The sequence below is a fragment of the Podarcis liolepis genome, assembly GCF_965112155.1.
Source record: "Podarcis liolepis genome assembly, chromosome: 7".
Classification (NCBI taxonomy): domain Eukaryota; kingdom Metazoa; phylum Chordata; class Lepidosauria; order Squamata; family Lacertidae; genus Podarcis; species Podarcis liolepis.
The window spans coordinates 1,101,898-1,114,749 of record NC_139561.1 but is presented as its reverse complement, the minus strand read 5'-3'; positions in this window follow the sequence as shown (position 1 = coordinate 1,114,749).

The following is a 12,852-nucleotide window of genomic DNA, read 5'->3' as shown; positions in this document are numbered from 1 at the left end:
TTTTTATCCAAATTATATGCCTCCATTATTTGATAATAGTGGAGCCAATCTCGTACTCTATTTTTTTAGTTTTTCAAAACTCTGCAATTTTAATCTGTCTCCCTCTTGTTCCAGGATTTTCCCATTTGGCCTCCATATTGAGTTTTTTCTGTGCCTTTGCTTCCATTGGTGACAACCATCTTGGGGTTTTATTTTCTAGCAAATCCTTATATCTTATCCAAACATTAAACAATGCTTTTCTGACAATATGGTTTTTAAACGCTTTGTGTGCTTTAACCTTATCATACCACAGGTATGCATGCCAACCAAATACATTGTTAAAACCTTCCAAATCCAGCACATCCGTATTTTCAAGAAGCATCCATTCTCTCAGCCAGCAAAATGCGGCTGATTCATAATAAAGTTTAAGGTCTGGCAGGGCAAATCCACCTCTTTCTTTAGCATCTGTTAATATCTTAAATTTTATTCGAGGTTTCTTGCCCTGCCAGACAAATTTAGAGATATCTCTCTGCCACTTCTTGAAACAATCCATTTTATCCAAAATTTGCAAAGTTTGAAACAAAAACAGCATTCTTGGCAATACGTTCATTTTTATCACAGCAATTCGGCCTAGCAATGATAACTTCAAATTTGACCATATTTCTAGATCCTTTTTCACTTCAACCCAGCATTTTTCATAATTATCCTTAAATAAATTCACATTCTTAGCAGTCATATTAACCCCTAAGTATTTTACTTTCTTAACCAGTGCTAATCCTGTCTCTTTCTGAAACTTATCTCTCTCCATTTCCGTTAAGTTTTTCTCTAAGACTTTGCCAGTGCCACCTCTCTGCCAGCCCCAGAGGCCGTGGGGCAGGTGAGGCAGAGGTGGCAGAGCAGGGGGGCACTTCCCATTTCGCATCAAGACAGGGGCTAGCTAAGCCTGCTGAGGCTGCGGAGGTGGCAACTGAGAAGAATGACCACTGAAATGAATGGATTTGGCTGAGAGGGCGAAGTTGATGTGTTTCATCAGAGAAAAATCATGGTTGACATTTATCAATGACTGGAAACCCCTTATGGACTTTACAGAAAATGAACTTGTGATATCTGGGTTTGAAGACTGAAAAAAGGTTGGTTCATGGAAAGCATAAGAGTTGCATGCTTTCCTGCAGCAGGTGTTTTGCAGAAAGTCCATATAGCGGATAGATGGGAAATCGAAAGTCTTTACTTATTCTCTTTCCTTTTCTCTCTTTTAGTATTTATGGTAAAGAAAAAGAAAAAGCTTGGTACTTGATGTTAACTTTTGTATGTGGCTTTTTCTTTGTTTTTTCAACCTGAAATAAAAACCTTTCTTACAATGGAGAGAGGGAGGGGAGGTGGGGGCTGACTGGGCTGGACAAGTAAGAGGACAGGCGGGGGGCTGGCTGGGGGCAGAATGAGGTTGGCGGGGCAATGCCCCATTTGCCCTCCTGGACCAGTCTCCCCTGTGCGGAGGTGATAGGGTTGGTCCACCACAAAAGGGGCCAACAGTTGCTCCCTTCAGAGACAATTAAATGGCAGGTGGCTGAAAGCAAACAGAGCTGTGAAGTCGTGACCAGGAAAATCAATGGCAGATAAAATGCATTACAGTGCGATTAGCTAAGGGTGTGGGCATGACGGGCGGGGCAGTGGGGGGCTGGCTGCTCCCCACACCCAGACTCCCAGCTGCACCATTTATAGCCTCATCCTCCCTTCCTGCAGTCGGAGAGAGGCAGGAAGGCTTCTGAACAGCAGTTCCAGAAAGCCCACGAGAGGAGAGCGTGGCTCGGGGGCTCAGGCTCTGCTTGGGGGCTTCTCCCGGGCGTCTGGTTGGCCACCGTGAGAACAAGATGCTGGGCACCAGATGAGCCTCTGGCTCACTTTTATTTCATAAAATCTATACACCGCTAGATGGTTTAAAAAAGGGAAAGCCCCCAAAGTGTCTTACAAGGCGCTGGGCCATGTTTTTCCTTCCTGGCAGGCCAGCGCCATCGCCTTTAGTCGCCCCCGGTCTGGGCTTCGGGCGCCCGCTTGCCTGCTCAGTCTTCCCGTTCCTAATAAAAAAATTCCTTCCAGTAGCACCTTAAAGACCAACTAAGTTAGTTCTTGGTATGAGCTTTCGTGTGCATGCACACTTCTTCAGATACACATGCACACTTCTTCCCGTTCCTAACCCTCCTTGCCGTCTCCCGGTGAAGCAGAAGAGAGGCTCCCTTGTCTGGTTTTTCAGTCTTGGAAAAAGGAAGGGGCGCGGGAAGGCTGCCCTCCAAGCGAGGCTGGAAACGTGCCCGTTTTGTCGCTGTCAGCTGCTTGTTTTGCTGTTAAATCTAAGGAAGGAAATAATGGAATTGCAGAGTTGGTAGGGACCCGGCGAACCCCTTGAACTAGCCTTCCTTCTATCCTTCCTTCTTTTCCCTTTTTCTCCCCTCCCCTCTGGGGTGGCTGGTAGATGCTCAGCTGGATTTTAACTTAAGTCAGAGGAGAGGAAGAGGGATGCTTAGCAGGCGGGACTTGTGCCTTTGTCGGCATCCCGCCTGGCCAGCTGTTGGCAGGCTGCTCTTCCGGGGAGCTGCGGTGCGCACGCTGCGCCCACCGCGCCCCGGCAAGCCCGGAGCCCGTCCCAGCGGCCCCTTGCTCGGCCCGGCAGCAGCGCCTTGGTCGGGCTCGGGCCGCCTGGCTGCCGCTGGAATATGCTTTTGACATTTTCTAAGCTGTTTGGCGTAGCTGACAATTTTTAATGTACTAACTGCCTGGTCCAGTGAGCTGATTAATTGGTGCTGGGGAGATCAATACAAAACAGAAAATTAAAACAATTTTAAAGTGATTAAGTAGTTTAACACCTGTCTGCCACCCCGTCAGCGCAGGAAGAAAAATACAGCAGGTGGCCAAAGGGCCTCGAGTGGCTGCGGGGGGCGGGGATGACAAATGGCACCGGGAAGCTTCGGGGGCCCGGAGCGCCTCTGCCCAGCGAGAAAGATGGCTGGAGCCCCGCGGACCAGGGGCGCCGTCGCGAGGCGATGGCAGGCGCTGAGCCTCGGGCTCTTCCTGCCAGTCTGCCCTCCTGCCCGCTTCGGCTCCCTCCCGGCTCCCTTTTATCCTGGCAAGGTGTATCTGTAGACAGTTCTAAAAGTATCAAGCAGAACTTTCCACCACCTTGATCTGGATCCCTTTTTAAGATTAATTAGTCGCTGAAACTAAACGAAATGGAAGGGCCGGCGCCCATCGGGACGGATGAGGCCAAAGACACGGAGGCCGAGAGCCCGGGCAGGCAGAGCGCGCTTTTCTCCTGGCACCCTCCTCGCGGTGGGGGTGCCACCCTCTGGGCGGTTGCAGGAAGGCGGGAGGGTGGGGGTGGGAGGGAGCAGTCTCTGGCATGGCATTCGTGTGTGTGTGTGTGTGTGCCGTGTATGAATCTGTTAAAGGTGTGGTGGGTTTATGTTTACATTTTAAAATGTATTGTAAGTCGCTTGGAGACCTTTGCGACTAGAAAAGCGACTAGAAAAATCTATTTCGTATTAGCAATATTCTGGCCCAAGGCAGCCCAATTAGCTTCATAGCTGCGTGGGCATTGGGGCATTGGGCATTGCGAGGGCTGTGACACCCTGCGGCAGCCATCCTCAGCTAGTGACATGCCTCCCTCACCTCCTGGCACCTCTAGTGTTGTGCCCCATGTCTCACTCTTTTGCCCTGGACTCTCCGTCGGGGAGCAGAAGCTCTCAGTTCAAGACATTACACTCCTGATAAAAGCACAACGAAGAAATACCTGCAAAGAAATTTTGTGCATTTGGGAAACCCGCCTTTTCAGGACCAGCCTCGTGATATTCCTGAGTGGTCCAGTTCCTGGTTCTGGCCATTATGCTTTGCTGTGAAAAAGTAGAATAGGACATCATTAACTGACCCAAACATCCATTTTTATATGACATTTCTTGAAAAGCCCTTATGATTGGAAACGCATGAGCAACCCTTGGAAAAATGTCTGGAGACAAGAGTGGGGTAGGAAGCTTAAGAAGTTCAAAGATATACTGCCACTGGAAGTGAAGGTTCCATTTGGCTGTCATGGCAGATGACCAGTGAAAAGCCTGTCCTCCTGGATTTCTCCTGGCCATGGAAGAGACCTTCAGTGTCACACATGGTTACTTGGCTCCCCCTACTTGGCTAGAGGAAGCTGAGTGAACTGTGCCAAACAAGTAAATAGGCACAGATTTGCAGAATTTATCGTATTTTTTGCTCTATAACACACACTTTCCCCCTCCTAAAAAGTAAGGGGAAATAACTGTGCGTCTTATGGAGCGAATGCAGGCAGGAGGCTGTACTCAGTGCTCCCTTTAAAGAGTCGTGCTGCCCTTCTCCCTCCTCGGGGAAAAGCCCCCAAGAGCCGCACACATGCTCCACACACTCTTTAAAGGGAGCACGGCTCTTGGGGGAGCCTTAGCCATGCGCAGCCTCTCCCTGGCTGTCCTGGCTTCTGGGATTCAGAATCTTCCCCCCTTGTTTTCCTCTTCCAAAAACGATGTGCGTCTTATGGTCTGGTGCATCTTATAGAGCAAAAAATACGGTATGTAGTTTGCCGAGTTCAACTAGCCTAGTGCAGAATATTGTTTATTTTTGAAATGTCATATCTTGGGAATCCCTCGGCCCAACCTAACCATTTTAAAAGGCCCCTAAAGCAGACTAGGCATGCGTTAAAAAGTATTGAAAAAACTTTTAGCTGGCCCAGGGATAGGGCTAGGCCATTACATGGTGTGTGCGAGAGAGGATGGGGGTTTCACTATCACGCTTTCATTCTTTCCTGTTTTAATTTTTGCTCTGCTGTTACTTATACTGGAGTTATGTCCAAGGCTGGGTTTCACTCATAAATACAGGAAAGCTTCTCCAGAGGGTAGGACCCAAAGAGACAGGTTCAAATTACAAGAAAAGGGAGAAGAAATATTAGGAATAACTTTCTGGCAGTAAGAGCTGTTTGACAGTGGACTTCCTGGGAAGGTGGGGGCTCTCCTTCATTAGAGGCTTTCGAGCAGAAGTTGAATAGTCCCCCATGAGGAATTATTTAGCTGAGATTCCTGCATGGCAGGGGTCTGGCCCTTGTGGGGTCCCTTCCAACTCTACAATTCTATAATGTGGTTTCAATCTGTCTGCTGAAGAGCTCTGTGTGACTGCAAAACTTGCATAATAACACCACTGCACCACAACTTTTTGAAGGCAAGTTTTTTTGGGTTATGCAAAATCCTTTGTTAAGCTTTAGCCTATTCTACCTGCAAAGTAACACAAGGTGAAGCTGAGCTGTGCTGTGCCTCTGCTGGAAAGAGGAGTTCAAGATCACTTTATGGGCTGCGAGAGCTGATGAGCAGATGGCAAAAGGCGGGCGGGGGGAGGAAGGTGGCAGCGGGATGGATGGACCCTCCACTTCAATTCTACATCCGTTTTCTCCCAGACAAACCCCGTCGGATTTTCATAAATCAAAGCACCACACTCTTTAATAAAAATTTATTGACTTACAAGTGATTATTTATCAAAAGGCCATTAATAGCGGATCCTGGAATGATGTGCTATTGGGTGGTGCAGGGAGACTAATAGGAAATCAATGTTTGCAGCAGGGCAGAATGCAGATCAGGGCCCCCCCTGTGCCCCCCCAGCAGCCGAGTGGCAGCTCCTGTCGGCCCCTGCCTCACTTGCCGCCCACGGAGCCCCCTATTTATATATCATTTACAAATGAAATGATCGATACTTTTAATCTAGAGCTAAATTTATTAACTTTCCCATCAGAGAGAGAGAGATGTATTGACTGAGGGGGAGGGGGACATCCTAGCTGAGATGGATGCTTCCAAAGTTACCTGTGTGGCCTGGTAACCTGGACTCTTCTCCCCAAGACTTGCCCGCTCTCTGTTTGTTCCTCAGAGATCATCGGGTGCCAGGGCAAGGGCAGGAAGGCATGCAGAGATACCCAGGCTTCCTTGAGGATTGGTTCTTTGCCAGCTGAGAGGGGATGCCACAGACAGAGCAGCAGGCAGCCTCCCCAATGCTCCCCAAAAGTTAGCCTTTTCCTGGGTGCGCTCAGCAACAAGCTCTCTGGCCAAACCTTCCACTGGTTGTTGCAGCCTAGATAACATCCATATTCCTCTAAGTCAGAATGGGAAATGTGTGGCCTTTCAGGTGTTGCTGGACTACATCTCCAACCATCCCTGTCTGCCGGCCATGGTGGCAGAGGATGATGGGAGTCCAGCAACATCCGTAGGGCCACAGGCTCCCCTATGGTCTTGGTGTCTCAAGACTCAGTCAAGAACATAAGAAGAGCCTGTTGGATCAGGCACTGGCCCATCTAGTCCAGCATCCTAAAATCCTAGAATTGTAGAGTTGGAAGGGACACCAAGGATCATCTAGCCCACCCCCTGCAATGTGGGAATCACAGCCAGAGAATCCCTGACTGGTGGCCGCCTAACCTTGGCTTAAGAACCTCCAACCTCTTGAGACGGTCCCACTGTCAAACAGCTCCTACTGTCAGAAAGTTCTTCCTGATGTTTAGTTGGAATCTTCTTTCTTGGTTTGAATCCTACCCTCCAGAGCAGGAGAAAACAAGCTTGCTCCCTCCTCCATGTGACAGCCCTTGAGATATTTGAAGATGGCTCTCATATCTTCTCTCAGTCTCCTCTTTTCCGGGCTCAACATGCCCAGCTCCTTCAACTGTTCCTCATAAGTCTCAGTTTCCAGGCCTTTGATCATCTTGGTTCCCCTCCTCTGCACACGTTCCAGCTTGTCAACATCCTTCTTAATTGTGGTGCCCAGAATTGGACGCAGTTTAACAGGTGTGGTCTGACGAAGGCAGAATAGAGTGGTACTATTACTTCCTTTGATCTGAACACTAGACTTCTGTTGATGCAGCCTAGAATAGCATTAGCTTTTTTTGCTGCTGCATCACATGGTTGACTCATGATCAGCTTGTGGTCCACCAAGACCCCTAGATCCTTTCCCCAGGTACTGCTAGTGTCCCCCATCCTATATATGGGCATCTGGTTCTTCCTGCCTAGGTGCAGGATCTTACATTTGTCCCTATTGAAATTCATTTTGTTAGCTTGCACCCAGTTCTCCAATCTGTTAAGATCATTTGGAATTCTGATTCTGTCTTCTGTGGCATTGGCTCCCCCTCCCAGTTTGGTGTCTAAGGTTAGGTTTAGGATTAGGATTAGGGTTGGAGAACTGGGCCCAAATGAACTGCAGGTCTGGACTTCTCTCGGCCACAGACTCTCCCTGCTCACAAAACTGGGTTGCCCCTTCCGGTTCCTCCACCTCTTCCTCCCAGTCTTCTCCATCTGACCTCTCATGTCACCTCATCACCACTCCCCAGGCTCTGAGCCTCCTTTCCTTGGCAGTTCCCCAGCTAGTGCCTTCTGCCTCCAACCAGTCCCTGACAGGTAATGGAAGAGGCAGCCCTTTGCAGACTAAAGATTAAAACTGGGCCTTATGCAAAGTCTATAGCACTCAGAAGTACTAGAGCAGAGAAGCAAAGAAAGAAGTCCTTTTGGCAAATACAAGCTGACCAGGTAGGTTGTCAATTGCTGGCTAAACTGGACACAGTGCTGGCTCTGGGCTTTATGGGGCGTTGGGGCAAAGTGCCTTCGGTTGGGTCCCTTCTTCCTTGCCTTGTCCCCCTGCTTGCTCGTTTGCCCTATTTGGCTGCCCAGAGGACAAGCAAAGAGGAGGGTTGCCAGAGGACCTCCTGCTGGAGCATGGGCCTTGGCAGATGCATGAGGCTGCCCACCTGGGGCTGAAGACCGTCAAATATAAGGGGAGTTGTGGGGTGAGGGGAGCTGATCTCTCCCCCTCCTCACTGCTTTGGAATCTGCCTCCCCAGGTGATTTTGTTCCTCTCCTAGCCTGACTCTGATGTCAGATTGAGCCAAGAGGAAAATGTCAGAAGCAACAGAACATGGGGAATCATAGACTTGTGCATGCAGTCCAATCCCCTGAAATGCCAGAGGAAGGGTTCAGCTTCTCCCCTGCACAACCTCCTCAGCATTAGAAAGAGCCGCACTTCCCTTTGTCCCTGCTTAATACACAACAGGGCTGATACGCACATCAACAGTGGCTTCCTGATCATGGCTTTGTTTGGCCTCCATTGTGGTGGATTTTGTATGGGAGGAGGTGGCAGACGCAGTGGGATCTGCACCTCTGAGCCACAAGATGAAGATGACTGTGGACTTGCTGCTGTCCAACACCACCCCAATCAAAACCTTTTCCCGTATTAGTTCCCCATTTAATCCAGATTTACTGCTTCCATGGAAAAGACAGTAAGTAGGAAAAACAACAGCAAAAATAGTAAATATGGGTTACATGGGGGGGGGGGATGGGATGGCATTTTGAGGAGGATGTCATTTGGACAATTTTGAGGAGGATGTCATTTGGACCTCCATGCCTGACAAGCTCCCATTTTGCAATAAGCGGCCATGTGAAAGCTGACCTACATTCTCCTATAGGTGCTTTCGACACAGTGCAGAGCACAAAGGTGAATCTACGAGGGCAGGCTCAATATCACATTCACATACCAGCTTTCAAGTGCAATTTGTTTTCCCCATGAACCAATAAGCAAATATTACCTGGGATTCGCCACTGGCCTTTCAGACGCTATTATGATAGAGCAGCCTCCCCCAGTCTGGTGCTCTCCAGATGTTTTGGACAGCACCAAACCTGGTCAGAGGTGAGCCAAAGGCGAGGCTGTGCTATTGTTGGAGGGCCTCCCCTTTTGCAGTTCCCGTGGCAATGAGGAAACGAATTCCACGTTTGTGCCAGGATGCAGACCACAGCCCTCCTTGCTGCTGCTGCTGCTGCTGCTGCATATGCTGCTGCCTCCAGCTCTGCTTGCTCCGTCCCCAAAGGGATTTGGTAGCTCTGGAAGGAGGTAGTGAAAGCCTTGGGTGCAGAGGTAGAATATCACACAGTGGTGGCTGATGCCCATGGGGACTGGAAGGGCAGAAGTTGGGGAGGCCAACAGGAGGGCCAGTCAGAACCAAGTAATTCCAGGTTTGTCCCCATCTTTCTCCCTGCTTAGTTCTACAACACTGAGACTGAAGAGGAAGCTGGCAGGGGTTGCCACTTCCTGAACAGGTTGCAAGCGGGGGGGGGGGGCTGAGGTTGGTGGGGCCGTTCCACTTTTTTTGCTAACAGACCCAAAGCTGCTGGATGAGGGTGGTCACATTGCCTCTGTGCTGTGTGAGAAATGGCTGCTGGCAGGTGCAAAATGCTATGCTAGACCCAACTTTGGTCTGATTCAGGCCCGGATTGTGAGGTTTTGCAAAGAATAGCCCAGGCAGAAGACCTACAACTGCTGGCTCATGCCAACCCAGGTGCTCTCCTCCTTCCAAAGGGTGTGAGGGGCTGGCCTTATCATTGACATCCACAAACCCCCCACCTTGGCCTCTTGAGTCAAACCATAAAAGGCAGAGTACACTTTGCTTCCCCAAGCCATGGGACGTGCATATTCATGGGCCGAGAGCAGCAGAGGCCCCGAGACAGAAGACACACACCCCTTTAGTGCTTGTTGCAAGAGCAAGATCCTCCTTATCAAATGTGGGCAAAGTTCAGGGTTGAGCAAACACAAGGAGGAATGGGCTTTTCCCCAGGGAGGATCACAGCAGTGTTCTTCTCCCCTGCCCAGGAAATGGTGAGCGCTTGGTGGGGGGCAAGAAGAGACACCTCCTGCCCCACTCTTTAGGGCATTCCCACAAGACTCAAGAGATCACGACGGAAACCAGAGCAGTTGCAGCTGCTGGAGGAACAAGAGCAGGCTCTCAACTCAAGGAAGAAGCCAAGACACAGACGGGGGCCCTGCAAAAATGGGGCACAAGTGGGGGCAGGTCCTTTTTAGAAGAGGTAAAACGTGTGCATGGATAATTCACTCTATGTGCCTCGATAACATTTTTGCAAGCTCCATGGCGCACAGTGAGAACAGTGCTGGGGGTGAATTCTCCCCCCCCCTCTCCTGCTGGTCTGAGGCAACTGGAGCCTGACTTCAAGGGCACCACAGAAGCAAATAGAATCCCTGAATGGGAGCAAAGAGGAACACCAAACAACTCCCCAAAGAATGAGGTAAGTCTATTCCCTTCCTGATCCGAACACATAGTTGACGGATTTAACACAGGTTAAATCCGTGTCCAGGGCAGCTGTGTACCAGCTCCACCTGGTACATAGGCTGAGACCCTATCTGCCCGCAGACTGCCTCGCCAGAGTGGTGCATGCTCTGGTTATCTCCCGCTTGGACTACTGCAATGCGCTCTACGTGGGGCTACCTTTGAAGGTGACCTACAACTAATCCAGAATGCAGCAGCCAGACTGGTGACTGGGAGCGGCCGCCGAGACCATATAACACCGGTCTTGAAAGACCTACATTGGCTCCCAGTACGTTTCCAAGCACAATTCAAAGTGTTGGTGCTGACCTTTAAAGCCCTAAACGGCCTCGGTCCAGTATACCTGAAGGAGCGTCTCCACCCCTATTGTTCTGCCCGGATACTGAGATCCAGTGCCGAGGGCCTTCTGGCGGTTCCCTCATTGCGAGAAGCCAAGTTACAGGCAACCAGGCAGAGGGCCTTCTCGGTAGTGGTGTCCTCCCTGTGGAATGCCCTCCCACCAGATGTCAAAGAGAACAACAACTACCAGACTTTTAGAAGACATCTGAAGGCAGCCCTGTTTAGGGAAGCTTTTAATGTTTGATGTATCACAGTATTTTAATATTCTTTTGGAAGCCGCCCAGAGTGGCTGGGGAAGCCCAGCCAGATGGGCGGGGTATAAATAATAATTTATTATTATTATTGTTGTTGTTGTTGTTGTTGTTGTTGGGCCTTGCAGTTGCCTGCTGTTCAGGCTCAGTACAGAGGCACATAGAATCATAGAACTGTAGTTGGAAGAGACCCCCAAGGGTCATCTAGTCCAACCCCCTGCAATACAGGAATCTTACCTGAAGCATCCATGACAGATGGCCACCCAACCTCTGCTTAAAACCCTCCAATGAAGGAGAGTCCACCACCTCCCAAGGAAGACTGTCCCACTGACTCTTTCTTCTTATTAACCTCTTATTTTGGAAATCCCTCCCCCCCCCATCAGGTTGGGCATCATGAGGGAGTGAAAGTTAAGGGGGGCCTGATCAGTCTGAAATGGACCAGAGAAGATTGTGGGTTCATGGGTCTCCTGAGCAGGTAGACAACTGCACCTCCCACAAATATTTACAGCAAGACCTTAAAACTCCAACAGTAAAGCTGGGCCAACAACTGAGCCCCAAACCCACCTGGCTGCAATTACAGAATGGAGCAGCCAGAGCAGAAGCCTGAGGCTGTTTTTTTGAAAGCCAAGTTTCTCCCCAATACTGAAAGCAGGGGAGAGGAAGTTAGGCTCCCATCTCTTTGGGTCTGGGCCCCTTGTATCTCTGCCCACCCCCCTCGCGGCTTCCTTGGTTTACTCTTTTTACTGATCGGTGGCAAAATATTCCAGATGAACTGACAGTGCCAATACCCCACTCTGAATCCTAAATGCACAGAACTCTGTGTCCTGGCATCCTTTTTACTGGTGACTGGATTCCAGGCCAATGTAGGATTGGTCTTGGGTGCTGCTGAACTTCTGCCAGTGAGCCAAGGAGCCACCCAACAGCACAGGCAAGTGTAGAGGGAGGAGAAAGCGGATGACCCCATCAACTCAGCCCGCTCCTGGAAACGGAGGGCCTTTTCACACATTATGCCGTGGCAAATCTCAAACGTGAGCTCCCAAACCCAGAACTCCTTCTTCAGTTTGTCCATTTTCAGGCCCACAGGCCAAATGCCATTGGTGGATGCCCATAACAAAATCAGTCCACAAGTTCCCCGACTGGAGCTGTTCCTGGCTGTTCTGCTGTGAGCTGCCGGAATAAGCAATGTCTGTGAGTGGGCAGGCCACTCATTGCCCGTAGAGGTTCTGAGCACCAAAGCTTATTCAAGAAGTGGGTTGGATTGGATCATTCTGGTCTCTCACCAGCTTCAGAGGGTTTTGATGTTTCCATTCTATTTATCTCTGAGAAGGCAGGTGGGTTAGGAATGCAAATGCAAACAAGGATCTGGCTTGGGGAAGGGCCAAAAAGCTTCCATGTGAAGAAGATGAAACACGCCCCCAGCCCCAAAGCACCTGTGTGGCTTCCGATTGCATTGCTCCCTCATCAGCCTGTGAAGGAGGCCATTATGCGTCACCAGGGGCAGGAGGGCAGGTGGAGAGCAGCCCAGCCCACTGTGAGCAGCAAGCGCTGCTTTCAAAGTTGCAGCCCTAGGAGGCAAAGCACAGGGCAGGGATGGAGCTGGAGGCAAGGAGATGGTCGTTGACTTTGTCAGCGCAGCACCTCAGAAGTTTTCTCACATGGCAGAGAAGACTGCTTCTGACTCAGGGCCCTTGACTTCAGTATCTTAAACTTGAGTCTGCATTAGCAGATGTTAAAAACCAACTTTCTTCAGAGGCCAGAATTAGCAGGGGTTGATGTGGGTGAAGCTCAGGCCACGGTTATATGTGGCCTCTCCCTGGAATGGGCAAAGCAGAATTCCCCACCCAGGGTCACACCTTTTCCTGCTATAGTGGTGATATTTTCTGTGTACCAAACTGGCCATCTCACTGCCCTCTAACAGAGTGCAGCCACTTCTGCACCCAGCCACTTGTGTCCATGTAGGACACACACACACACACACACACACACACAAACACACACACACGATGCCAAAGAGGAAGGGGAAAGGCCTTGTACCTTCCTTAACCTGGCACTTCTTTTAAGGAGGCCCCTTCCCAGTTTTGAGAGCCAAAGCGCTGCACCATCTTTGCGGTTCCATTTGAAAAACAGCAGAGGGATTATTCAGCACAAAGC